Source organism: Notamacropus eugenii, chromosome 2 (assembly GCF_028372415.1).
Source record: "Notamacropus eugenii isolate mMacEug1 chromosome 2, mMacEug1.pri_v2, whole genome shotgun sequence".
NCBI classification, from domain to species: domain Eukaryota; kingdom Metazoa; phylum Chordata; class Mammalia; order Diprotodontia; family Macropodidae; genus Notamacropus; species Notamacropus eugenii.
In genome coordinates this window covers 328,699,825-328,722,119 of record NC_092873.1, presented here as the reverse complement: position 1 = coordinate 328,722,119, position 22,295 = coordinate 328,699,825, and the positions used below count along the sequence as shown (strand labels likewise).

Sequence of the window (22,295 nt, the reverse complement as noted above, 5' to 3'; positions counted from 1 at the left end):
AGGCTTTACATAAATCTTTTTTCTTTGCAAACTGTAATGATTTTGTTTACTTGTGATCAAGCTCATAACAAAAAATAAATTTTTAAAAATAACTTAGAGGGGGGAGGGAGGGAGAGAAAATCTAAGACTTATGGAAGTGATTGTACAAAACCAAAAACAAATAAATTTTTAAAAAATAAAAATAATTTAGAGCATTCTTTCACAGGGTTGTGGATGGCTTGCATTTATTCTTTTAAAAACTTGCTGTTCATACTCTTTGCTCATTTATCTATCAAGGAGTAGTTTTTGTTCTTTTGTTTTCATAGCAATTCCCAGGAGTAAGTTCACACTGTGAACTTTAAAGTCAAAAACACAAACGATGATACATTGAATATTTAGGAAACAGGGGTTAGGTTCCCATGAACACCAAAAACTGTAATCTTTTGTTAGAAATTGCTCAAAATAGAGGAAGAAATTAAAGATATCTATAATCATATGAAAAAATGCTCTAACTCACTTTTGATTAGAGAAATGCAAATCAAAACAACTCTGAGGTACCACATCAGACCTATAAGATTGGCAAACATGACAGAACAGGAAAATGATAAATGTTGGAGAGGATGTGGGAGAATTGGAACACTAATTCATTGTTGGTGGAGCTGTGAGCTCATCCAACCATTCTGGAGAGCAATTTGGAACTATGCCCAAAGGGCTACAAAAATGTGCATACCCTTTGACCCAGCAATATCGCTACTAGGACTGTATCCCCAAGACATCATAAAAATGGGAATGGGTGCCACATGTACAAAAATATTTATAGGAACATTCTTTGTAGCTGCCAAAAACTGGAAATCAAGGGGATGTCCATCAATTGGGGAATGGCTGAATAAATTATGGTGTATGAATGTAATGGAGTACTATTGCGCCATAAGAAATGATGAACAAGAAGACTTCAGGAAGGCCTGGAAGGACTTATATGATCTGCTGAGTAAAAAGAGCAGAACCAGGAGAACTTTGTGCACAGCAACAACCACAGTGTGTGAGAGTTTTTTCTGGTAGACTTGGAACTTGCAAGAACTTAAAAAAAAAAATTCTTAATGGTTTTCTAAGGCAAAATGCCTTCTACACTCAGAGGAAAGAACTATGGAATTCATTTGCAGAATGTAGCAGATGTTTGTGTGTGTGTGTGTGTGTGTATTATATTTTGATTTGTTATATGATTTCTTCCATTTATTTTAGTTTGTCTACATAGCATGACTATAGTGAAAATGTATTCAATAGGAAAGTATATGTAGATCCTATACAGAACTGTATGCTGTCTTGGGGAGGGAGTGGAGTGGTGGGCAATAGGTGTGGGGGGGCAAAAATCTAAGCATTATGGTAGTGATTATAGAACATTAAAAAAAATAAATAAAAATAAAAATAAAGAAATTGCTGAAAATGCACTATACTGCGCAAGCAGAAAACTATAATAAATTATAACTACAGGGATTATAACCTTAATAATATCATAATAAAAGAAATAAAAAGAGGACTTCCTAGAACTTCTAAACACAGAGAGTGAAATTCCAATTGAAGTGACAGATCACCTCCAGAAAAAAAATCCCAAGGTTGCAAACTCCAACACACATAGTGGTTAAATTTAATAATCCCTTTCAGAAATAACAAGTTCTACAAGCCATCAGGAGAAAGACTTTCAAATAAAAAGGAAAGGACATTCAAATAACACAAGACTATTTTACATTCACTATAAAAAGAAAGAAGAAATGGAATAATTTGTTCCAAAGAGCAATGGAGCTCAAGATGTAGCACATGACAGCCTATCTTGCAAATTGGAGTTTAACTAGACAGGACAAAAGATAGTCATTCAATAATAAAGAAGAACATGAAAAATTTTTAGAAAGAAAATTAGAACTAAAGAGCACAAAAATAAAAACATGAAGAGTAAATAAATTCAGTGGGAAAGGATAGCAACAGGAGACTCTGATAACAGAGAGACCAGTAAGAGAGTTCATTTACACAAAGAGACAGGGGTAAAGGCAGGAATCTGGCAGAGATAACAATAAGAACCTGGCAACACCAGGTGAATGCTTCTTTTGTGGAACTACATTACAAAACTGAAGGGTACATAAAGGGGGAAGGGGGGAAGTAGGGGGATAGAATGAATGATGCACTAGGGTAAAATGAAGGGCCAACAGTGAGGACAAAGTCTCTGCGGTCTCAGAAAAGAAAGAGCCTTACAAAGGACAGGGTAAGGAGGAGAGGGGAAAGATTGAAAAGAAAGGGGAAAGGAAGGAGTCCTTACTTTGGAAGTGGGAGGGAGGTTCCAATGATAAATGTTACTATGAATGAAAAGAGTTGGGCAGCAAAGGAAGATGAGGTTAGTGAGATTTAGTACTTGAAAAGTCTTGTGTCAGAGTTGGAACCTCTGGAGGCAACGAGAACCTGGAGGAGTGGGAGAACATAGGCATGGGAAGAAAATTTTCAGACAAATGTAGAGAAAAAAGATCAGCAGGAGAAGGTATAAATCTTACTAATGTAAGCTGCATAATCAAGGACATGCTAGGGTCCTACCATGGGGTGGTGTGAGGTATTGCAGTAGAAAGAACCAAGCCTGGAAAACCCAGGTTCAAATCTGGCCTCAGAAGTTAATGCTCTGTGTGACCCTGAGCAAGTCACTTAACCTCTATTTGCCTCAGTTTCCTCATCTGTAAAACTCTCAACGTTGTTTGAGGATCAAATGAGATAACTGTATAACAATTCACATAGTACCTGGCACATAGTAAGCCCTATAAAAAAATGTTAGCTGCTATTAATAATAATAATCACTGTCATTGTTCTGTAAATGAGGCATAAAGGAAAGGGGAATCCATGGAGCGAACCCTACAAGTCAATGGCAGAAAACACCAGAGGGGAGAACCTAGAATGGATATCTTGGAAGCTCTGAGAGCATGAAGAATACAGAGAAATGAGAGAAACCAGATAATTATAGGAGTCATGAATCTGACAATGAGTAGCTAAAGTAAAAAGAAAGATTAGATAATGAAGAAAGTGAGAAACATTTTTTGGAAAGGGATGCAAAAAAATGAAATTTAAAAACTTAGCAACAAGACTAGCAGAAGGGGAGAAGAAGAAGGGTGAATATAGAATGAGAAGAGGGGATCAAGGGTGAAGGGAAGAGAGCCAGTGAGAATAAGACCAACTTAAAAAAAGATTAAAGTAAAATAAGTGAAGGAATATAATGTGTTTACAACTGAAGAAGGAACTTGCAACTGAAAAGCTTTTGTACAGACAACATTAATGAATCTAGAATAAGAAGGGAAGTGGTTAAATGGGGAAAAAACCTTTGTACCAAATTTCTCTGATAAAAGATGGATGTCTAAGACAAGTAAACAATTATATATAAAACTAATAATGATTCCAATAGATAAATGATCAAAAGATATTAATAGTTCTCAAAAGAACTGAAAAGTATTTCACAACCACATGAAAAAAAAAGCTCCAAGTCGATAATGAGAAAATATAAAAACAACCCTGAAGTTTTCCCTCACACACTACAAACCGGCAAAAATTACCCCAAAAAAAGACAAAAGTCAATGCTGGAGAGGCTGTGGACAGACAGACATACTAACATATTGCTGGAACTATGAAATGGTACAATCCTTTTGGAAAGTCATTTCGAATTACACAAATAAACTGACTAAAATGTCCATAACTTTTGAACCAGAAACTTCATTATTGCGTTTATACCCCAAGGAAGCCATTGTAAGAAAAGTCCCCAATGTACTCCAAAATATCTATAAGAATATTTTTGTGATAGCTAAAAGTTGGAAATAAAAATAGATATCCATCAATTACATAACAGCTCAACAAATTCAGCCTACAAAGGTAGTAATGGAATAATACTGTGCTGTAAGAAAAGATCTGTGTAATGAATACAAAAGCATGGAAATATCCATATGAAGTAATGAAGAGTAAAGCAAATAGAACTAAGAAAACAATAAACACAGCAACCACAACAATTTAAATAGAAAGACTAACACAGCAAATAATCAAAAGTAAATGTAACATAATCATAAAGATCAAATGGGACTGAAATGAGAGATATGAGAAGATATCTCCAACCTACCCCTTTGTGGATGTGGGAGAGAAGTCTATGATATAAACCAATTAGTGGTATCCAAAGTGAGGGACACACAAGGGGATATGCAAAAAGATCCATGGAGTGTGGGAAGAAAATATTGGAGTTTCTATTTGCATTTAAATACATAACAAAAAATAATTCTTTATTAATATTAAATATATACATTAACAATATCTACCTCACTCATTCCACATGTCAGATGGTCAGGTGTCATATTAGCCCTCCAAGCAGCTGTGAAAACTGGCTAGGTCCCTAGGCATTCCTGGCCACGGCTGGGCTGAACTTGATCCACACAGCTCCAGAGGCAGAAAAGACTCTCTACGTGAAGCATTAAAGTCCTTTGTCTGGAAATAATAGACATAAGGTTGAGTGACAGCAGCAAAGGGTTAAGGAGTTTTATCTCATTTAGGAGAAGGAAGAATTAGTAAAGTTACAGATTTCAGCTGGAGTAACACTTCAGTTTTTCCTAGTCCTGCCCTCTTTTTGTCATTAAAGGCTCCCTTTCCTTGTCTCTTTGTCCTTCCAGTTGTATCACTGGTATGAACTGTACTTGCTTAGAAAGTTAGGCTAGTAGTTTTTGAAACAAGGAGGGAAATGTAGAACAACTAGGATAATATACTTATTCCTGGAAATTAAAGGAGTGTGTTCAGGAGGTGGGGAACAGTAGTACAATAGCAATTAACAATGATATGCTAATAAGGAACAGGGTAAGGACTTTATTGCCTAAGAGCTTCTAAATGAGAAAATAACTCTACCAAAGCAAGTTGGCACTTTCTTCCTAAGAATCTTAGTTACTTAGATACTTAGATGACTTAGTACTAAGAAGTTAAGCAACTTGCCCAGGATGACAAAGCCAATATGTGTTAATGGCAAAATCTGTACTAAGACTAGCCTGGTTCCAAGGCCAGCTTTCTATCAAGTCAATAAACATTTATTAAGCAACTACTATGTTCCAGGCACTATGTTAAAGTGCTAAACCAAACTGACTCTTGGTTAAAAAGCATAAAATTTAGAAAGTGAAATTACATAGAGCAGAGTTCAGGTCAATGGTTCTCAAAGAATGTGCCAGGGAACACTAGTATATCATGAGATTCACTAGGTATGACATCAAATCTTGGATAGACCCAGTTCATGAATTATAAAAGCAAAAGATAATAAGTATTCAGAAGAAAATATCAATTATTATAAAGATCATTATAGATTCAGAGGTATACAAATATCCAACCTAGAATTGGTTCTCCCCACAACAACTACAAGCAGAGACCCACAGGATAAGAATGGCTTTTTCACAAGGAATAGATGAACACCTGAAAAAAATGAAGCAAGAGATTAAAAAAAATTACATAAAAGTCATGTTGCCTGAACTTTGGCCATCATCCTTATCCTCCTAATCCCTTTCCCAAAAGAACCTTGGCCTCTGCCCCAGGAACCACCTTGGACAGAGGAGTTTTCACATTTTTGTTGCCCAGAAACAGATTTACACACACACACACATGCACACACACACACACACACACACACACACACAGAATTTGAGAAAGAAATATATCAAATTCAACAGAGAAAGAGAAGGGTATTGGAAGAAGGGCATTAAGAGTAAGGATAATACCCAGGAGAGAATAGTTGTGAACAAAACAAACTTCAACTATGGAGAGTGGATCCTGAAGGAGGAATTAAAAGTGGGAGGAACACTAGTGATAAGGGCCCAGGTGAAAGGGAAAGAGGAAGGGCAATAAAACTAAAACAGAGCACTTCAAACCACTGATACTGGTCATATTCATTTTTCTCATCACTTTCTTCTTTCTAAGGAAATAGTTAAGGTACTAGATGGCACAATGAATAGGATGCTGGGTCTCAAGTCAGAAAAACTTGAGTTCAAATCCAGCCTCAGACACTTACTAGCTGTGTGACCCTAGGCAAATCTCTTAACCCTATTTGCCTCAATTTCCTCATCTGTAAAATGAACTGTAGAAGGAAATGGCAAACCACTCCAGCATCTTTGCCAAGAAAATTCTAAATGGGGTCATAAGACACAACTGAAAAACTGAACAAGAAAACAAAACAAAAATCAAGGTGCTTAACCAGGCAAAAATTTTTGCAGTAAATTTCTCTGAGAAAGGTCTGATATCTAAGATATTGAAAGAAATGTTTCAACCATAGTACAATATTGTCTTTTTTGTAGTAGCAAACAAACTGAAACAAAATTAATGCTCAGGGACACAGGTGTAAAAACCATGATATATGAATGCAATAGACTATCACTGTACCATAAGAAATAATAAATATGAGGAACTGATATCTATAGCTGGGAAAACTTTCATAAAATGATAGGAAACAGAAGCAGAAAGATATTATGCACAGTGATTATTACAGCACAAACACTAAAAATCAAGACTCATGTAAAGACTCATTTCCTACAGTTCTGGGTTATAAAGGGTACATATTTAGAAACTACATTCCTAATTATCACAAAAAAGTCTAAAAAAGATATGCAAATAAGTCAGTCTTATTTAATTAGTCTTACATGTGAACCTAAGTTCAGACACATTATAGTTGGTTCTACTTTTCTAAAACATGAAAATATTAACATGTTTTCATTGAAATTAATTTTAAGATACCATTCTGACCCTGCAATATAACTTATACATATGACCACTTCAAATCACCTTTCTTTTAAAAAGCAATGTCTCCAAATTAATATGATATAAAAAGATGGTTTGGAGCAGATCTTCACAACTTGGCAGTAGGTGGGGGCCAAAATTAAAATAGGCTAAACTTTTTCAGGCCACAGATAGGTTTTTAGAGACTTATTTTCCAAGTAAAGATATAATTAACGATTATTTTGCAAATAAACTATATTTTTTAAAAAGGGTAATTTCAATTAGTATCAGTTAATTACACTTATTACTTAAGATATTTATCATGAAATCACATTAATGTTAAAAAAAAATTACTTTGCATCCATGATGCCAGTAAGTTGGTGAGGTGCTGGTACGAACTGCAAAAGGTGATCTCATGGGAAGGGTGGAAGAGTGGCTGTTCAGCCTGGGCTGAGGTAGGATTCTCCTGACTCAGTCTCCCCACTCACACCTGGCAGACTTTAAGCCTGACTGAATGCAAGTGGACAATCTAATCCTGCCTGGAACTGACATGAAGATGGGGAGATATTGTATCCTTGCAGTGTCCCTACTCTTGGGGGCAATTTCCTGTAGTCACAAGGTTTGCAAGCTTAATACCAGATCTATTAAATTACAGATTTTTGGTAGGGGAACATCCAAGGTTAAGTCTAAAATTAAGCTATTAGGCTTAGGACTTTAGACCAACAACAGTAAGTTAGGGTCCTTTAATTCTTAGTATACTGTGGAGACAAGGTCAAGAGGTCAAGAGTTTGTGAAGTGAGCAACATAAATATTATTTGTGTCTCAGTTGGTTAATGTTTAAAAAAAAATTCTTTTGTGGTTCATATTGTAAATGCTTTAAAAAGAAGTATCACCTGATCAAAAGTCTGAATTGTTTTATATGTTATAAACTCTGTTAAAAATGAAAAATAAAAAAAAACAAAAAAAATTACTTTGCTAAGCAGTAAAAGTTTTAATACATTTTTCAGGTTTTCTTACTGTTTACATTTAGTTAATGGGATGTATTATACTTCTTATGAGCAATTAGTTTATCATACTCTGGAATCATGTTTGAAATCAATTTCTTTAGAAATCTGAAAACTAACCTTAGTAGGCACCTCATTTTCTGAGTTTACTGTCTTGAAAAACCATTGCTCCCCACTGAGATCTTTCAGCAATTTGGACACTTTAATTTGTTTTTCATTGGTGTCCAATTTGCTTAAGCCAGGACATTTTGATTTAAATGGTGACAAAGATCGTATTCCTTCAGAAAGGCTATTATTTCTCAGCAAACAAGGCAAATATTTTGTCTCCTGTGTAAGTAAAAGAGTATTTGCCCACTCCAGATTAAACATTCTATATTCTGATTCGACCTTCTGTTTCTTTTTATCACCCATTTTACGAAGTCACCCCAAAAACTTTAATGTTAGAACCAAAAAATTTCCATAGCAACTGCTCACATACAAAGAAATACCAAACTCAGTGTCTGACCCTGGAAAGAGCACCAAACATTCATGTAAAATGAAGGGCAGCCGCAGTGAGGGAGGGGAAGAAGCCCTAGCATTGTTACCATTCATCGCATATTATTCATCACATAGCAAGAGTCAACTGCATTGGCATATGGCTACACTCACTTTGTCCCTCTTCAACACCAGTAACAACCACATGACTCTAGCTCCTCTAAGATGAGAGACAGACTAACAATGGTTGACTGCAGAGAGTCATGTGACAAACAGGAGAGAGTAAGCAGTGGGAACCCACTCTCCAAGGTACATGATGGGCACAATAGTGACTAGTGGAAGGCAGATTAAGCAGGGCACACTTTCTTTGACATCCTCTATATTTTTCCCAGGCTGCCCAAAATCCTTTGGCAGGCCGCTTGTTGCACAGGCCTGGTTTAGAGAAATAGGGAATTCTGTTTCTAAGTGGAAAGAGAAAGTAAAGCTCAGTTTCCATTCCTGAAAAGAGGCAGGGAATAAAGTTAAGGAGGAATGGCCATAAACAAGATAACTGTTAAGGCCACTTGCTTAGGGTAAATCACCTTTTCTTGGCAAAACATTTGGGATGCTTTTGAAGAATTTCTTCTCAGCTAGATAGTTGGTCGAGCACCAAAAATAAATATAAGGAAGGAAAAAATGAAATAAACAGTATCATAGTACAAAGACTTTAAGCAGGATCACCTGGGCAAAAATGCTTGCACCAACAGCCAAATTGGGAGGCAAACAGCAGGAAGGAAGAAGAAAGTAAGTTATACATGCCATTAAATGCTCGATATAAAGGCATGAAATGGCAATTTCATTATAAAATTAGATTTGGGCTTACTATTCTATAACATGGGCTCATGTATAGTACTGATTAAAATAAGCACCTTTAGTATTAAAAGAGATTAATTCCCAGATATTCAGTACCCATATTTTCCATTTTTAACAAACCAAAAGGCATACTTTAAAAAGTTATGGTAGCCAAGTGGTGGCAAACCAAATTGAATATTTTTTAATATGGAGTTGATAAGTCTTTTTCATGTTTGGGGTTTGGGGGTTTTTTTTGGGGGGGGGGGGAGAGGTTTTTGAAAGGAGGGTAGGACCAGGCCTGTAATTTCACTGTTGAAGAAACCCTGTACTTATGCAACTCAGCAACTTCATAGCCTCAGTTTTCTAGGGGCACAGGGTCACACAGGCAACATTATTATCAAACTTGATAATCAAACTAGGTCTGTCAGACTCTAAAGTCAGTTCTTTATTATATGTCAAACTGCCTCTCTTCTTTTATGTATGCTTATCTATCAGAAAGCCAGAATCTTGAGAAAATAACTTCCTTCTTATAACAGAAATTAATCACTACACTAACAAACTTATACTTCCTTCATCTTCAACAAGTCCAAAACCTTTGAGATAGAATTTTTTAGAAATAGCTTGAGCCAAAAGAAATTATTAGAATCTTCAGTGCTCAACACCAAGTTATTTTTGTTTCTCTGTATGTCTTCCAACTCTATCCCTATTAACTAAAGAATTTTAATAATTATAGTACTTACCCACTCTGAGGTTATGTTGGGAGAAATAGTAACCTTTACAAATATAAACAAATCCTATCTATTTGAAAGCAAATGTCAAAGAGCTTAAGTGACTCTTGATTATATTATAATGTCTTCAATTATAAGAATGAATCTGGCATAAACCACTAGCTCATCCTAATGAATAAAAGCATTTATTCAACATTTAATAGGAACCAGGCACTTAGCAACAAAACGCAAAAATTAAGCATTTACTAAAAGAGTACTGTGCTAGGTGCTGAGGATATACATATGGGACTACAACAAAGTATCTGCAGAACCTCAAAGAGCTTACTTTCTAAGGAGAATGGCATTTATATTAATATAAGATTAAACATGATAGGTACAAAAAAGTGATTTAGACAAAATTCTCTAAGAAAATTTGAGGGAGAAACTTCCAGCTTGGGGGAAATAGGGGAAAGGGGAATCACAAGATTCATGGGGGAGGTAATATTTGAGCTTCATCTTAAAGGAAGGGAAAAAATTCTCACAGGAAGAGAGGGCAGTGCATTCCAAGCAAAAGAGAATGCAGAGGCAAGAGGCAGTATTTAACAGTGCTTCTTAAACTGTGGGTCTCAAAACCATGTGGGGTGACAAAAAATTTAGCAACAGTAAAAGGCTTCTGAATGTGCAATAATCAAAAATTAACTTAAAATCAAACACATAATGAATCTGAGGTGTTTCTGGCAGCTATTGCCCATGCTACATTGCGCGACTTCACTGTAGCCTTGGTTCTGAACACACAACCTGTACACTTTGCACTGTACATGCCGTCATGCTACGCAACACCAACAAACACTGCCAGAAACACCTCTGCTCAGATTCGAGACTATCATATGTTATGAATTGTAGTGTTTTTACTATACATACAAAGTTTTCTCCTCTTACAGAAACATAATAGCTTAATTACAGAAAATAGTTTTAATATTTTCCTAACATCATTCCTCAGCATGTACCAAATTAATATATCTTTGGATTGTATTGTGTTAGAATGTTTAATTTTTAAAATTATTGTTATCTCCTTCTTTTACAGAAGCCTAAATGGTTAACTGCAGCAAGTAAAGACAAAAGCCCTTTAATAATATTTCTCCTCCATCACCATCGTAAGTATGAACATCAATTTTTTAAATTCAGCATAGATAAATGTAATTTCATAAACTAAATCTAGGATGTATTTGAGAAATTATTAGCAATATTCATATTTTAGGAAAAAAAAAATATTTGGCTCTGGATAAGTGGATAAATTTAGACAGAAGAGGTAATAGCTTGTAATATACCTAAACTGAAAAGAAAATGTCAAATCATGTGACTCTCAAGAGTGCAAAATTTAAATAGATTATTGTGAGCAGAAATAAGATGTTGCTAATTTTTTTCATAATGACTTATGGCTTTCAAAACTGTGTTAATTATCAGATTTTTTGAAAAACTCATGTTTTTCAACATGTCACTTCAAGGAAAAAATTGAACATATTTATGTTAAAAGTTAAAATTGGGAGGCAGAGCCAAGATGGCAGATTAGAAAGACTGACCTGTATAAGTTCTCCCCCACAGCCCATAAAATAGATGTAAAAAAATAACTCTAAACAAAGTCTAGAGCAGCAGAAGACACAAAATGACAGAGTAACAGAGAATTATTGCCCAAGACACCCTGAAAGATTGACAGGAAAGGTTTATCGCACCAGGCCTAGAGCACAGCACAGCCTGGCCTTAGCCATGCAGCTGGTAGAGACAAGACCAGAGCAGACTTCAAGGCACCACTAAGCTGTGGTTCTTAGATTCTTCAACCCACAAACACCAAAGACAGCTTCAAAGGTCAGTGAGAAAGCTCTCTCACCTGGGTGAGAAGAGAATGTGATCTGGCCCCACCAACAGCAGCCACATCAGCAGCAACATCCATTTTTGGAATCTTCCACCTAAAGACCCTAGGGGAATTGAGCTGCTGATCTGAATCTCAGCCCTGAGTGGTGGCCCTGGGGTGAGGAGGAGTGCTGCGGTGGTTGAGCTGTAGGCAGTTGTGGAGAGGTAATCCTACTCGCAGATCTTGGGCAGAAAAGTTTTTGGTTGCTTCCAGACCAGTGCCCAGGCCAGGAGAGGAGTAAACTCCTTTCCCTTGATTGTGCCACCTGGGAGGAACTGAGAACTTACAGATCCCTACAGTATACCTTCTTCTTGACAAAGCATTCAAAAGTCAAGTAACTGGCTGGGAAAATGCCCAGAAAAGGGGGGAAAAAATAAGACTACAGAAGGTTACTTTCTTGGTGAAAAGGTATTTTCTTCCATCCTTTCAGATGAGGAAGAACAATGCATACCATTAGAGGAAGACTAAAAGTCAAGGCTTCTGCATCCAAAACCTCCAAAATAAATATGCAATGGTCTCAGGTCATGGAAGAGTTCAAAAAGGATTTTGAAAATCAAGTAAGAGAGGTGGAGGAAAAATTGGGAAGAGAAATGAGAGCAATGTAAGAAAATCATGAAAAACAAGTCAACAGCTTGCTAAAAGAGACCCAAAAAAATGCTGAAGAAAATAACACCTTTAAAAATAGGCTAACTCAATTGGCAAAAGAGGTTCAAAAAGTCAATGAGGAGAAGAATGCCTTAAAAAGCAGAATTAGCCAAATGGAAAAGGAGGTTCAAAACTTACTGAAGAAAATAGTTCTTTAAAAATTAGAATGGAGCAGAAGGAGGCTAATGACTTTATGAGAAACGAAGAAATTACAAAACAAAACCAAAAGAATGAAAAAATAGGAGACAAGGTGAAATATCCTCACTAGAAAAACAACTCACTTGGAAAATAGATCCAGGAGAGACAATCTAAAAATTATGGGACTACCTGAAAGCCATGATCAAAAAAAGGGCCTAGACATCATCATTCATGAAATTATCAAGGAAAATTGCTGATATTCTAGAACCAGAGGGTAAAATAAATATTGAAAGAATCCACCCATCACCTCCTGAAAGAGATCCAAAAAGAGAAACTCCTAGGAATATTGTAGCCAAATTCTACAGTTCCCAGGTCAAGGATAAAATATTGCAAATAGCTAGAAAGAAACAATTAGAGTATTGTGGAAATATAATCAGGATAACACAAGATCTAGCAGCTTCTACATTAAGGGACTGAAGGGCTTGGAATAGGATATTCCAGAAGTCAAAGGAATTAGGATTAAAACCAAGAATCACCTACCCAGCAAAACTGAGTATAATACTTCAGCGGGAAAAAATGGTCATTCAATAAAACTGAGGACTTTCAAGCATTGTTGATGAAAAGACAAGAGCTGAATAGAAAATCTGACTTTCAAACACAAGAGTCAAGAGAACCATGAGAAGGTAAATAGGAAAGAGAAATCATAAGGGACTTACTAAAGTTGAACTGTTTACATTCCTACATGGAAAGATCATATTTGTAACTCTTGAAACTTTTTTCAGTATTTGGGCAGATGGAGGGATTATACACATATATGTAGACAGAGGGCACAGGGTGAGTTGAATAGGAAGGGATGATATCTAAAAAAAATAAAATTAAGGGGTGAGAGAGGAATATATTGGGAGAAGAAAGGGAGAAGTGGAATGGGGCAAACTATCTCATAAAAGAGGCAAGAAAAAGCTTTTTCAATGGAGGGGAAAAGTGGGGAGGTGAGAAGGAAAAAGTGAAGCTTACTCATCACATTTGACTTAAGGAGGGAATAACATGCACACTCAATTTGGTATGAAAATCCATCTTACACTACAGGAAAGTAGGGGAGAAGGGGTAAGTGGGGTGGGGGGGATGATAGAAAAGAGGGCAAATGGGAGCAGGGAGTAATTAGAAGCAAACACTTTTGGGGAGGGACAAGGTCAAAAGAGAGAACAGAATAAATGGGGGGCAGGATAGGATGGAGGGAAATATAGTTAGTCTTACACAACATGACTATTATGGAAGTATTTTGCAAAGTTACACATATATAGCCTACATTGAATTGCTTATCTTCTCAGTGGGGATGGGTGGGGAGGGAGGAAGGGAGAGCAGTTGGAACTCAAAGTTCTAGAAACAAATGTTGAGAATTGTTTTTCCATGCAACTGGGAAATAAGAAATACAGGTAATGGGGTATAGAAATCTATCTTACCCTACAAGAAAAGAGAGAAGATGGGGATAAGGGAAGGGAGGGGTGTGATAGATGGGAGGACAGATTTGGGGAAGGGGTAATCAGAATGCACTGTGTTTTGGGGCGGGGAGGGGAGAGATGAGGACAAAATTTGGAACTCAAAATTTTGTGGAAATGAATGTTTAAAACTAAAAATAAATAAAAATAAACATTTAAAAAAAGATAAAATTGAAGGTTTTACTTAAAAAAAGTTAACATATAGAAAGATAGGGTGGAAAATGGTTCTTTAGAAATATTTACAGTTACAGATAATTTTGTAATTGAAAATAATCTTTTCAAAGATTTAACTGCAATTATTATAACCGATCATATGAAGTACCTGGAGACACAATTTCAAAAATACTTCCCCTTCAAATTTTTGATTCTAAAAAACTAAGTTGAGTTCATAAACCATTCTCAATTGAAATAAAAATGTCAGTCACAGTCATAAAAAGTTCAAGAAGAATTTGGAGAGTCATCAAGTGACACAGGTTTAAAACTTGAGTTTCCTAAAAAATTATTAATTAAATTTTAGCTTGGGATTAGGACAGAATTTTCAACAATTTCTGAAATGGCCCTAAACATACTTAGGCCATTTTGTACTATACATTTATGTGAAGGGGTGTTCTCAGCACGGACAACTATATAATCAAAATAATCAACTCTGAAGATGCTCTATGTCCTGCTATATCAAATAATCTACTAAAATTTAATGTAAAAATAAACAAGCAAATCGATCTCGTCAGTATGCACATTTGTTTTCATCTTCAATAAATGGTAAAATTATATACATACCAAAGAATTGTTTTAAAATAAATTTCCTTATGATTTATTATCAGTAAATGTTTGATTTGTGTACCTGTTTTATACACTTATTTAACCAGGGTCACATAAAAAATTCTTTGGCAAAAAAGTGTCACAAGTGGAAAAAGTTTAAGAAGGATTCCTATAGAATTTCTGAAGGGTAGCAATACGGGGCAAGGGGGAGGGGAAGAGGAGGGAAGAGGCAGGAGGCTGGAAGTTGAAAAGGTAGTCTAGAGCCAAACTTCTTTAGCCAGGCCTTATACTCCGGTGTTTTATACTGGAAACAAAAAGAAGACATTAAAAGCTTTGGGGCAAAAGTTTCACACTCAGACCTGTGTATTAAGAAAATTTTTTAGCAATTATAAATGAAAAGAGATTAGAGGCAAGGAGACCAATAAAAAACTATAACTAGAGATGAGAAGTTAAACAGAGTGGTGGCAATGTAAGTTAAAAAGGAAGGGTCAGGTATGAGATACATTGTGGAAGAAGGAACGGAAGGAAGAAGAAAGTGAAAAGGCTGATCGTGACTGATGACAGAATGGTGGATTAATGAATGCAGCAGTAGACAAGTTTCTGATAAACCAGAATGTGAATCCTACCTCAGATACTAACTGTGACCATGAGCAAAAATTTGCCCTCTCTTACCCTCATCTATATGATGGGAATAAGAATATTTATACTATATATCTCACAGAGCTATTATAAGGAAAATGTGTTACAAAAAAAAAAAAACCCTGTATGTGTGTGTATACACACGTTTAGAATGTTTTGTACACAGTAAGCAGTTAATAAATGATTTTTCATTCATAACTAATTTATTGCTATCAATTGAAATAGGAAAGTTAAGAGGAAGAGTACAATTTAACGGAGAGATTAATAATTTAATTTACTTTCAAATATGTTGGGTTTGAGGTGTCTGCAGAGTATCCAGGTGGAAATACTGAGCAAGCAGTTGGAAATACAGGTTAGAGCTCAGGAGAGAGTAGGGCTAGATGAATAAATCAATAAGCATATATCGAACATTTATGTTCCAGGCACTCTGCTAAGGCCTAAAGCTATAAGATAAAGTAAAAATAGTTTTACATCCTCAAGAATTTTACATCCTTTTGGGAGAGACACACAGGTATACAAATACGTCTATATATAATACAGATTAAAAGTGAACCAATTAGTAAAAAAGCATTTATTAAGCACTAACCATATGAAAAAGAATGTGCTAAGTGCTAGGGATACAAATGAAGAAGCAAAGATATTCTCTGCTCTTAAAGAACATACATTCTTATAAGAGAAGAATATATGAGACTTCAACAAAAAGTTAATCTTTATAACACATTCAGTGATGTTTAAGGTACAGTTACAAAGAAGATAGCAATATCTATTCCTTAATGTTATTTTCATCAATTAAACCATATCCATCTTTGATGCTGAACCATAACTTTCTTTTCTGTGTCATCAGTAGACGTGCCAGTTGAAGAGGCAGGGGATACAGCACCTACAGTCGCAGTTGCCAGGTCACATCTACTTTAAGGATGACTTCCACACTGTAGACCCAAGCTGAAAGTAGGACAAGTGAGGGAGGAGGAAAGAGGAGGGGGAATGAGGAGAAGTGATGGTGATCTGCTCTTTCCAGGGTCTGGGCTTACCTACCTGTGTAAGGGCAGATAGGCTGGTAGGAGTGCATCACAGTATACATGGAAGGAAATAATTAGAGATATAAGAAGGGGTCAAGTTATGAAGAGTTTTAAATATCCAACAAAAAAATTTATGTATGATTGTAGAGGTGAAAGAAAACTATTTCAGATTACTGCATAAGAGAGTTTACTGAATGGGGGGGGGGGGGGCCTAATATGATCAGACATATGATTTAGGAAAATCCCTTTAGTAGCTATATGTTGAAATGGACTGGAGTGGGAAAGATATTTGAGGCAGGAAGAACAATTAGAAGGCTATTTCAGTAGTCCAAGAGAAAGCTGATTAAGGTCTGACCTAGGCTGATGGCTGTGTAAGTGGAGAGATATGGGGAAAGAAATGACAAGATCTGGCAACTGACTGTATATATGTAGGTTGAATATGAGTAAAGAGTTGAGTATAAGTCCAAGGCTATAAACATAACAGTAAAAATTGTGGTAACAGTAACAAATAACAGTAATAAGGAAATACAATAAAGAGATAGGATAGTGGTAGGAGTACAAGGAAAGAAAATCAGTTCATTTTTGTACATGTTGAGTTTGAAATGCCTATGAGATATCCAATTCAAAATGTCAGTAGGTTATTATGCTGCACTAGAATTCAACAAAGATACTAGGGCTCTCTTTTCCCTTCTCTCTATTCCCAGACATAGATCTAGGAAGTCATCTGCAAAGGGAAGATGACTGAATCTATGGGCTCTAATGAGATCACCATAAGAAAGAATAGAAAGAAAAATGAGAAGAGGGTCCAGGTCAAAATTTTAGGGGGTGCCCATAGCTGGTAGCATTACATACATGAAGATCCAGCAAAGGATACATAGATTTGGTAGGCTTCTTAACAAGTACTAAATGAACCCATGGAAAACTATGGGATCACTAAGGGAGAGTGTATAGAAAGGGAAGAAAGTTTGGGACAAAGCTTTGAGGGAGGAAAGATGGTACAACTGGAAAAATGGACTAACTGAAAAGTAGTCAAATAGTTAAGAAAAGACTAAGGAATGAGCAGTGTCACAGAAGTCAAAGAAAAAGAATATTCAGAAGGAGGCAGTCAACATGATTTTAAATTACAACAAGATTTTAAGAGGACACTACCTGAGAAAAGGACAAAACAAATTTAATCAAAGAAGTCATTCTTTTAATAGTAAGCAGGTTCAGAAAAGCCAAATACACAATGACTTAAACAACTGTACTGTTTAATATTTAGGTAAATATATCTTTTTCTAAACTTCTATAGTTATTTCACCAAGCACACAAAATATTGTAGAGAGGAGGAAAAGAGAAGAGGCAGTAAGGTGACAAATCATGCCTGTTGAGAAATAAAAAACTACAAACACTATTTAGCAACACCGTCAATTACTCTGTTCTGAATAATCACACACAAACAAACTCTCCTAATTTCCATACAGGATATAATATACTGAGGGAATAAAGAAAAATATAAAATAAAAGAACAGGTATACCTCATTTCATTGCGTTTCACTTTATTGTGCTTCCCAGATATTGCATTTTTTATAGATTGAAGGTTTGTGCAAATCTTGCATCAAGCAATTCCCTTGGTGCCATTTTTCCAACAGCACATACTCTCATCATGTTTGTGTGTCACATTTGGGTAATTCTCACAATATTTCAAACTTTTTCATTATTATTTTATTTGTTATGGTGATCAGTGATCCTTGATGCACCACAAATAACATCCATATAAACTAGCAAACTTAATTAATAAATGTCGTGTGTGTGTGTGTGTGTATGTGTGTGTATGCTAACTGCACCCCAACCACTCATTTTCCCATCTCTCTCCTACTCCTTGGTCCTCCCTATTCCTTGGGACACAACAATATTGAAATTAGACCAGTTAATAACCCTGAAATGGCCTTTCAATGTTGAAGTGAAAGGAAGAATCAAAGCATGTGGCATGGATACAGGAGAGGGAGGGAAGGAGAGGAAGAGAGAGAGAGAATATTATAAAAACATAAGTAGTACTTTAAAAGTACTGTCATTTTATGGGCATTAACATTCATAAGGAATTACTGATGTCTAGAGTAGAAACTGTGGTTACTTAACAAAATATTATAAATGTATTAAAGAATTCAGTAAAAGTATTGGAGAATTGTAGAACAGTCCACACTTGAATGAAATTGACAGAATCTACCCAGACATATGATCTGAGAATTACATGACAGCTGTTCATTCAAAAATGCCTGACAAAACAATATCCAGATAGGACACTGTCCTATCCTCATACTACTCCAAGACAGTACTTGGAATCTGGCTTGTGATACTCCCTTATTGAGTGGCATAGAAAATATGAACAACTACAAGTGAAGAAATGAAGAAATAGCACAACAATTGAGGCATAAACTGGGATGCACACTTGGGTTTTCACCAGTACAGGAAGTTGATGAGTTTCTTCCCATCAGAATAAGATAATCTTATCTGTAAATAAGCCTTACTTCATATTGTCTATGCCAAAGATTAAAGCTATACCTGTTTCTGATAGAAGGCAAGCACCTCTTCCATCAGCTAGTAGGACAAAATCTGTGAAAAAGTTTAAACCTAGGTTCACAATAATGGAAAGAAACAGCTCATCTGTACACGAGGTGAATGAGGGCTAGATCCTCTGTATCACACAAAGAAGCCTCATCTTGGTAAAAACAATACCTAGTTTCATGTAGCAAAAATAAGCCCCAAATGGAACTTTCTCAGAAAGAACTTTTGCCCTCTTTAGAAAGACTCTGCAGAGATCCTAATGGGGCATAAAACAGAATTTGTACAGAGTAGGTAAGCTTCTGACAGGGATAAGATTAGCTTTTTGTTGGAAAACTTTAAAGGCCCTAAATTTGATCCTATATCTGTATGCTCTAAAGCAAAGAAATCCTAGACTTGTATCTGGAATGCATAAAAAACTCAAGTTATTCTACAATGTTGGCTGCACCACCACAATATCAACAGCTGAGTCTGGAAATATCATCCCCTACAAAAGTGAACTACCATCTGAATTCCACCACTAGGCGAAGGCGGGTGAAGACAGAAACTAAGACAGGGAGCAGGAGGACCAATACCCCCCAAAGATGAAGACATAAATACAATTTAGCCAAGTAGCCAGTAGACTATAGGAGTGACTTGACTAGCATTGAAAAACTCAGCAAAACCGTGATGACTTGAAAGAGCACATGAAATCATTTTAGAACTAAGTGATGCCACAAAAGCCTATATTGCAAAGATTCAATCTCATCCACTACAAATACATTTTCCTGTGCGTGGTCCAAGAAAATTAAGGAAGTGAAACTGCTATACAAGTGCCAAGTCATCTCAAAGAAACTCATAGAAAATCTAGTGAGAAGCAGATCTATGAGCAAATCTGTTCCACCTGGAAAGATAATGAACAAGAGAATGGAGTCCATGACAACCTAGCACAAGTGGAAATGATGCCCATATGTAGTATATAAGTAAGTATGCAAGAGAAGAATATAACACTAGTACCACAGAAACTGAAGGCTGTAGGACTAGCTCCAGGAGAAGGAGGCAAAGCAAGGGAAGAAGATTGCCTCAGTCCCCTTAAGCAATGAAAATGAACTCATCAGCAATTCCTAATGGATCTTTTCCAATTGTACATATAGGACCTTGTGCAAAGGTATTGGTGAAAACTGAGGATATGAATTGCACTGCTGTTCTGGTGAGAGAAATGATTATTTCTCTCTTATATTACTAACTAATGACTGAATTAGGACCAAGGGTTTTCCGTTTTCCTACTTACTCATCTAGAAATCAACCAATGTGGGAAATCTTTCTCACAGCCAGTCAGGATGGCTAACATCTAACCTAACACAGTAAAAGAAATTCTAAGTTTAGGCAAATGGGTGAATTCTTGGTCAGGGTGTTTACTCAGACAGCCCTGAGAAAAAGTGGATTCTTCCTTTTGTCAGACAAGTGATATGGAAATTGATTAAGTCTCTTTAAATGCAAATTAAAATTACTCTGAAGTACCACCTCACGCCCATTAGATTGGCTAACTTGTTAAAAAGGAAAATGATAAATGCTGGAAGGGATGTGGAAAAAACAAGTATATTAATGCATATAGGTGAAATTGTGAACTGGTTCAACCATTTTGGAGAACAATTTGAAACTATGTCAAAGGGTTATATAACTGTGGATACCCTTTAACCCAGCAACACCATTTTTAGATCTGTATCCCAAAGAGATCAAAGAAATAGGAAAAAGAACTTATTTAGTTAGCTAGCTAGCTATCCATTTATTTATCTGTTTGTTTGTTTATCACGGCTCTTTTTGTGATAGAAATTGAGGAAATGCCCATAAATTGGGAAATGGCCAAGCAAGTTGTGATATATGACCATGACGGAATACTGCTGTGCAACAAGAAATGACTAGGGGAATGGATTCAGAAAAACCTGGGAAGACTAATGTGAACTGATGCAAAGTAAAGTGAGCAGAACCAGGAAAACATTATAAACAGTAACAGCAACAATGATCCAAGACAATTCCAAAGGACTCCTGATGAAAGATGCTATCCACCTCCAGAGAGAAAACCAATGAACACTGAGTGCAGATTAGAGCTTTTTTTCCTAACTTCTTTCTCTTTTCTTTTCTTTTCTTTTTTTTTTTTTTTTTTTTTTGCAACACTGGCTCATATAGAAATGTTCTGCACGACTTCATATGTAAATGTGTATCATATTGATGGGGTACCAACTCTGGGAAACTCCTTGAACTCTCCTTGAATCTTCTCACTTAATCTGGCATTCTCTAGAGTCCCAAAAGCTTTTCATTATCACTATGCCCAAATCTCTGTTATACTTCCCACCCTTGATCCTATCAAAATCCCATTCTCCAGGCTACTGGCCACTCCCATCAAGATCCTCTCCAGATCTGATCTTTATTCACCACAGGTACCACTCATTCCCATCTAGACCTCTAGACACCCCAGGCTACAGATCACTCCCATGAAGACCATCCCTGGAACCCCCATATTACTAGGCCACCCCCAGATCCCTCCAACAGTCTTTCTGTATATAAGATCCTTATTGTCTCCATGAAGGCACTCAGATTCAATCTAGTTCAGACTCAATTTAGCTCAGATTGTATCTGGTCTGCCAGTTAATTACAAATGTCACAAATGGGGAGGCTTCTTAAATGTCAACCCAATATGGTGAATCTTTAATAAACTTTGTTTTACTTTGCCTGAAAGAAGGCTTGAGTCAAATTCATTCAGCAGGACCCAGTGTTGGTATTTTGGGGTCTCCAGCATCCCAAACCTCAACAATACTTTTCACCTTTTCAAATGGAAAAGGAACGAGCTGGGGGAAGGGGAAAAAATTGGAATTCAAAATTTTAAAAATGAATGTTAAAGGGGTAGCTACGTAGCACAGTGGACAGAGCACCAACCCTGGAGTCGGGAGGACCTGAGTTCAAATTTGACCTCACACTCTTACTTACAAGCTGTGTGACCCTGGGCAAGTCATTTAACCCCAATTTCCTTCACCAAAATAAAAAATCACAAATAAATGCTAAACATTAAAAATATAACACATAAATGTTGTAAGTTCTCCCTCAAAAAAAAAATAATAAACTGAACATGAATCTTGAAAAAAAAAATTTTAAGGAATGAGAACTCTGAGGAAATAGCAGGCATAAATAGGAGCTTTCCCCTCCCCACTTAACAGTATTTGATTTTTTTTCCAATTACATGTTTAGAGATGATAGTTTTCAACATGCACTTTTATAAGACTTTGAGTTCCAAATTTTTCTCCTTCCCCCCTTCCCGAAGACAGCAAACAATCCAATACAGGTTATACGTATACAATCATATTATTCATATTTACACATTAGTCATGTTGTGAAAGCATAATCTGAACAAAATGGAAAAAGCACAAGAAAGAAAA

General features: G+C 36.1%; 1 protein-coding gene across 7 annotated transcripts in view; it reads right to left on the bottom strand.

The window, feature by feature from the left end:
* The window catches only part of HELZ (helicase with zinc finger), a 249,829-nt gene that overhangs the window by 206,890 nt on the left and 20,644 nt on the right, over positions 1–22,295 (bottom strand). For 4 of the 7 annotated variants that reach the window (XM_072645466.1, XM_072645464.1, XM_072645471.1 and 1 more), the window contains 2 exons: positions 5,349–5,430; positions 4,302–4,467 (listed from right to left, as the gene is read on the bottom strand). The exons of 2 other annotated variants lie outside the window; for them this stretch is intronic. The gene's annotated coding sequence lies outside the window, so the exon portion shown is untranslated. The remainder of the gene's footprint in view (positions 1–4,301; positions 4,468–5,348; positions 5,431–22,295) is intronic. One more of the 7 variants, XM_072645465.1, reaches the window with a different exon arrangement.